Consider the following 5,944-nt stretch of genomic DNA (forward strand, 5'->3'; position numbering starts at 1 on the left):
TCGTCAATATGCAACTCGTTGCATATTGAGCTCCACATAACTTGTAGTATTGTTTGTTGCATTTTGCCATGCCATGCCTCATTAAACCAGACATGCATCATATTTGTTTGTGCATCTTGCGATGATTATGCTTGTGTGTTGACCATGTTGTCTGCTTCTTTCCGGGTTGCCTTCGGTTTCGTTCCGGAGTTGTGAGGATTCGTTTGACTTCTCCCGTTCGTCTTCTTCATGGACTCGCTCTTCTTCCTTGCGGGATTTCAGGCAAGATGACCGCTACCCTAGATCTCAATACTATCATTGCTATACTAGTTGCTTCATTCTATCGCTATGCTGCGTTACCTATCTGTTGCTCTTCAGGCCTCCCAAATTGCCATGAACCTCTAACCTTTGACACCCTTCCTAGCAAACCGTTGCTTGTCTATGTTACCGCTTTGCTCAGCCCCTCTTATAGCATTGTTAGTTCCAGGTGAAGTTGAAGATTTCTCCATGGTGGACATGATTTTGTTGGGATATCACAATATCTCTTATATTATTAATGCATCTATATATTTGGTAAAGGGTTGAAGTCTCGGCCTTATGCCTGGTGTTTTGTTCCACTCTTGCCGCCCTAGTTTCCGTCATACCGGTGTTATGTTCGCGGATTTTGCGTTCCTTACACGGTCGGGTGATTTATGGGACCCCCTTGACAGTTCGCTTTGAATAAAACTCCTCCAGCAAGGCCCAACCTTGGTTTTACCATTTGCCTCACCACCACCTATATTTCCCTTGGGAGTAATTAACCCAAGGGTCATCTTTATTACAGCCCCCCCGGGCCATTGCTTGTCTAAGTGTTGGTCCGAACTAGAGCCCTTTGCAGCGCCCCCTCAGGGAAACTTGAGGTCTGGTTTTAGTTGTACGGAGTGCTCATCCGGTGTTGCCCTGAGAACGAGATATGTGCAGCTCCTATCGGGATTGTCGGCGCATCGGGCGGTCTTGCTGGTCTTGTTTTACCATTGTCGAAATGTCTTGTAAACCGGGATTCCGAGTCTGATCGGGTCTTCCTGGGAGAAGGTCTATACCTTCGTTGATCGCGAGAGCTTGTCATGGGCTAAGTTGGGACACCCCTGCAGGGTATAATCTTTCGAAAGCCGTGCCTGCGGTTATAGGCAGATGGGAATTTGTTAATGTCCAGTTGTAGATGACTTGACACCAGATCCGAATTAAAACGCATCAACCGCGTGTGTAGCCGTGATGGTCTCTTCTCGGCAGAGTCCGGGAAGTGAACACGGTTTCTGGGTTATGTTTGACGTAAGTAGGAGTTCAGGATCACTTCTTGATCATTGCTAGTTGACGACCGTTCCTTTGCTTCTCTTCTCGCTCTTATTTGCGTATGTTAGCCACCATATATGCTTAGTCGCTGCTGCAACCTCACCACTTTACCCCTTCCTTTCCCATTAAGCTTTGATAGTCTTGATACCCATGGTAATGGGATTGCTGAGTCCTCGTGGCTCACAGATTACTACAACAACAGTTGCAGGTACAGGTTTATGCGATGATCATGACGCGAGAGCGATGTTTGCTTGTGTTGGAGTTCTTCTTCTACTTCTTCGATCAGGGATAGGTTCCAGGTCGGCAGCCTGGGCTAGCAGGGTGGATGTCGTTTGAGTTTCTGTTTGTGTTTCATCCGTAGTCGGATGATGCTGTTATGTATTGTGATGTTGTATTCGAGTGGCATTGTATGCCTTATGTATGTATCCCCATCTATTATGTAATGTTGATGTAATGATATCCACCTTGCAAAAGCGTTTCAATATGCGGGTCTATCCTTGGTGGGACCTTCGAGTTCCTTTTGGATAGGGTCGCATATTGGGCGTGACAAGTTGGTAATCAGAGCCTCGACCGACCATAGGAGCCCCCTTGATTCTTGGCCATTGTTGAGTCTAGAAGAAAACTATTTTGAGTCTTAGGATTATATATATCGGAGAGTAGGATTCTTTTTACTCCTCAGCCCCTTCGTCGCTCTGGTGAGGTCTCCTGACGTAGATGTTTTGTCTTTCCTCTCCTCAAATTTCACTAAATTTTGTTTAGGATCACGCGGGTATCTTGGAATCTTTCCGATGGTTTTGTGACGAGAACATTGTTCTTGGTGCCTCCTGTCTATTTATGTGGCTTTGACCCGGGGAGTTGAGCTCCGAGGTGTTGTCGTCACAATTTTATCGTTGCAGTTCTGGAATACCTGAGATTTGCCGACATCGAAAATCTCTTTTATGCAGTTGTTGGTGAGATAACCCCGATAACCCAGTACTGGGGCGAGCTCGGGAGTATTGCCATAACTCGTATAACGGATGCTTTTCGAAGGTTGAGGTACACGATTTCCTAAGGTTTCTTGGTTATGTGTTGACGGATGGATACATCTAGATGTAGGTATTGTTAGTTTGGGTGAGATATATTGCTTCCCCTGTATCCCCAACACCGGATTGCATAACCAGAAAGTTTCGGGAGTTTTATAGGTGGGAATTCAAGTAGTTCCTAGAATATCTTTTCGACAGATGCATGATATCAGATTGGGGTTCGACGTCTAGTGGTCTGCCTTTCCACAGTCATTTTTATAGCGGTCTCGTTGTATCTTAAAGAACCCTTGGCTATGCTGGTTCGGGGACACTTCGTATGTCATGTGCACTGCCTTGTACATGATGGTGCTGTACAATCGAGCCCGTGTGGGCCCCACCACGAAAACTTCGGACGAAATCTCTATCATATGTTTGTTCCGGCTTATTTCTGCAAGCCAATCCTTTGTTTTGTTTTATTTGTGGTATTCGAGTTGCTTCAAAGTCAAGTGTTGAATCCATACCTTTCCTAAACGGTGTTCTCATATTGCTATGTGAATACTAATCCTTTTGATCATCGAGATTGTCATGTTAATACTTTTCCAACCGGTGTGCTTCTCTTCAAGTGGATCCGATCATTTTCAACATCCGCAAGATCAATTCTAAGTTTTCCCAACGGTGTTTGTTTCATCCGTCCCCAAGTTGTCTTTGTTTTCCCGCCCTCCCACCCTTTTTTCTGCAAGGACTCATATATGTTAATCAAGTATCCATTTATTCATGTGAAGTCTCTTCATTCTTTTCAATCAATGTTCTTATCCGGTGATTCTCAAGAAGATACTAACAGAGCTTCAAGTTCATCATCCTTCGTTCTTTTTCTTCTCCGGTGGATCCATTTCAAGCTTTCAGTGTTGATCATATTCTTTTCCTCTTGTCACATGCTTTTTCATACCGGTGCATCTCTTAATCTTTCACTTCTCGCTATTCATTTGTTCTGGAGTGCTGAAGATATCTCGGAAGACTTGTGTTTCCGTTCTCAATCCGTTCAAGATATTTCGAGGTTGTTATCTCATTCAAGTCATTTAATTCAACCGGTGCAATCCCCCCTTCCAATCAATTGTTCAACGGTGTATCTTTTAGTGGGCCCTAACCCACAGGTCTTTTCCCAGGATCTTACCTGACTCTTCTAATTTCCCGGAGCTATTCTCAAATCCTTTTCGAAGTTTGAAGTAAGGATGAATTTTCATCAGTCATATTCTTTCTTCAAGATCGCTTTCAAAATATTTTCATCGTTGGTTCAACCTTTCTAATTTTCTCCCGGAGTATCTCAACAATTCTTGGTGGTGTTCTTCGTCGTCATTCTCAACATGTGAAGACCGAAGAAGAGTTTCTCTTAAATCTTGTCCTTTCTCTCGAAGATTCATGATTCTAGCTTGATGCCATCCTCTCATAATTGTTTTCGATTGTGAGAATTCTTTTCACCCATCCTACGCATTTCAAGGGTTGCTTTCTTTTCTCGATCATCCGAAGGCCATCATGTCATAATTCTTCATTCTCAGCCTTCAGCTCTCGTTATCCAAATCTTACCGGTGCATTGCTCAAGTATTCTCTAATCAGCTCATGATCTCTTCGTTCTCTTATATCTAAATCGCCTCAAGTATCTTCATTCGTTTTCCAATTCTTCCCGGTGAATTGTGCCTTTGCTATGGTCTTTTTCAATTCTTTCGATGGTTCGTTCAAGATTTCACTTTCTTCATTATCGTATCAATTCATCCATTCTTTCATTGTTTCAATCCCACCGGTGGTTCCATCAAGACCTTCTCAAGTTTGCTCTATATCTCTCTTAATCCTTTCTACGAGAATAAGTAGTATGCCAAATCCATAGATTGTCATCAATTTAATTTGATGAAGGATAAGCATACAATAAATCATATTCTTATTTCCTCGAGGTGATTCAATTCTTTTATTTCCGGAGTTCCAAGTTTTCTTGGTTATATCGTCGCAAAGCTCCATCTAAATCATTGCAAGGTTTCACCTTGTGTTTTCAACTTCTTTTTCTTTTCATCATCCTTTTATTACCGGATTTCTTCATGGATGTTCTACATGGTGGTTCATCAAGGATTCCTTTCATTCTTCATTTGTTCTTCAAGATTTCTCTCAAAGTTATGACCCGCCAAGCTATACTCAAAATTAAACATGGTGCTCAACACATGTTTTGTTTTGAGGAGTTCAAGCATTCTTCATCTTGCATTCTGAAGTGCAATTCTTTCTACCTTATCTTTTGAGGTGGTGTTATGTCACTCTTGATAATTTCCTTCATGTTTCATGATTCATATGTTATCAAGAATGAGGTATTTTAAATCCATCAATCTCTTTGTTGGAGTTATCTTGGGTTATATTTCACCTAAAGCCTTCCATTGGGAATGTTGCTATTTGTGGTGCTTATCATTGATCCAAGCTTTCTCCATATCCTTCTCGGTGAAAGAGGTTTTTCATCTCTTCGTTGATCTCAAACAAGCAATTGTTTTTCGTTAGTGGCAGAATGTCATCTCATAGTCTTGCAATGTTTCCATAAGCCCACTACAAGCTTATTCTTTTCGTTGTTGGTTTTCCAACAACTATGTTATAACCTTCTTGAAGGGTGCTTTCCAAGCTCATTTGTGGCAGAAATTGTCATTTTCTTCTCCGTCCCTTTATCCCAACAATCTAACTTCTATTCTTTCGTCCCGAAGGCATTGCGATTTTGCTCTTTTCTCTCATCTTCTCGAATTGAGGATCATGTTCTTTTCGTGCTTATCCATTTAACCAGAGTGCTGTGTCATCTCTTCAAGTTCTTTCATCTTATCAAGTTTTGCCTCTCTTTTCAACCTGAGTGCTGTCTGAAATCCTTCTCACCCATTATGCCATTCTTTCAATAGTTCCGGAGGCAGTGTGATGTTGATTTCATCAAGTATCATCCCATCTTTTCAAGTTCATGTTCTATTCCTTCCATGTTCAACCGAAGTGCTGCCCGAATTCTTCCTCTCTCATCTTGTTTTAACCGGAGTGGTTTCGAATTCTATCTTGTCCATTAAACTCTTGATTCATGTCTTTGCAACCTTAAAGTTCTCGTAATGTTCCTTGTTCCTCTTTTCTAACGGTTTGTTTGCAATCTCGTTCATCTTCGTTGTTTTCTTTCTTTCATATTTCTCAACCTCTCAAGGTTCGTGGTTTCACTCATTCGTCAAAAAAGCAACTTAGTTTACCTCTTCTCTTCCTCTTCCATTTATCTCCGGTGCCATCCTAGATCTCGGGACGAGATCCTCTCGAAGTGGTGGAGTGTTGTAACGCCCCGGATGCAACTTTCCATATTCGTAACTCCAACTCTTGCCTTTTCCGGAGATGCGATATGATATTTCCTTCGTGGTTGGGTTTTTGTCGTTTGTTTTGCATTTTGTTCTTGTTATGCATCTCATCTCATAGCATCATGTGCATCGCATTCATATGTTTTCATAAAACTTGCATCCGTTCTGGTTCCGCCGGTTCTCTCTGTTGTCCGTTCTGAGCCCGGCCACACTCGCACGCGCCCGCGGCACCTCCGAAATATTATTTTATAAGTGGCATAAAAATGTTCTCGGAATGGGTTGCAACTTGTCATGCGG

The sequence above is a fragment of the Triticum dicoccoides genome, chromosome 6B (genome assembly GCF_002162155.2).
Source record: "Triticum dicoccoides isolate Atlit2015 ecotype Zavitan chromosome 6B, WEW_v2.0, whole genome shotgun sequence".
NCBI classification, from domain to species: domain Eukaryota; kingdom Viridiplantae; phylum Streptophyta; class Magnoliopsida; order Poales; family Poaceae; genus Triticum; species Triticum dicoccoides.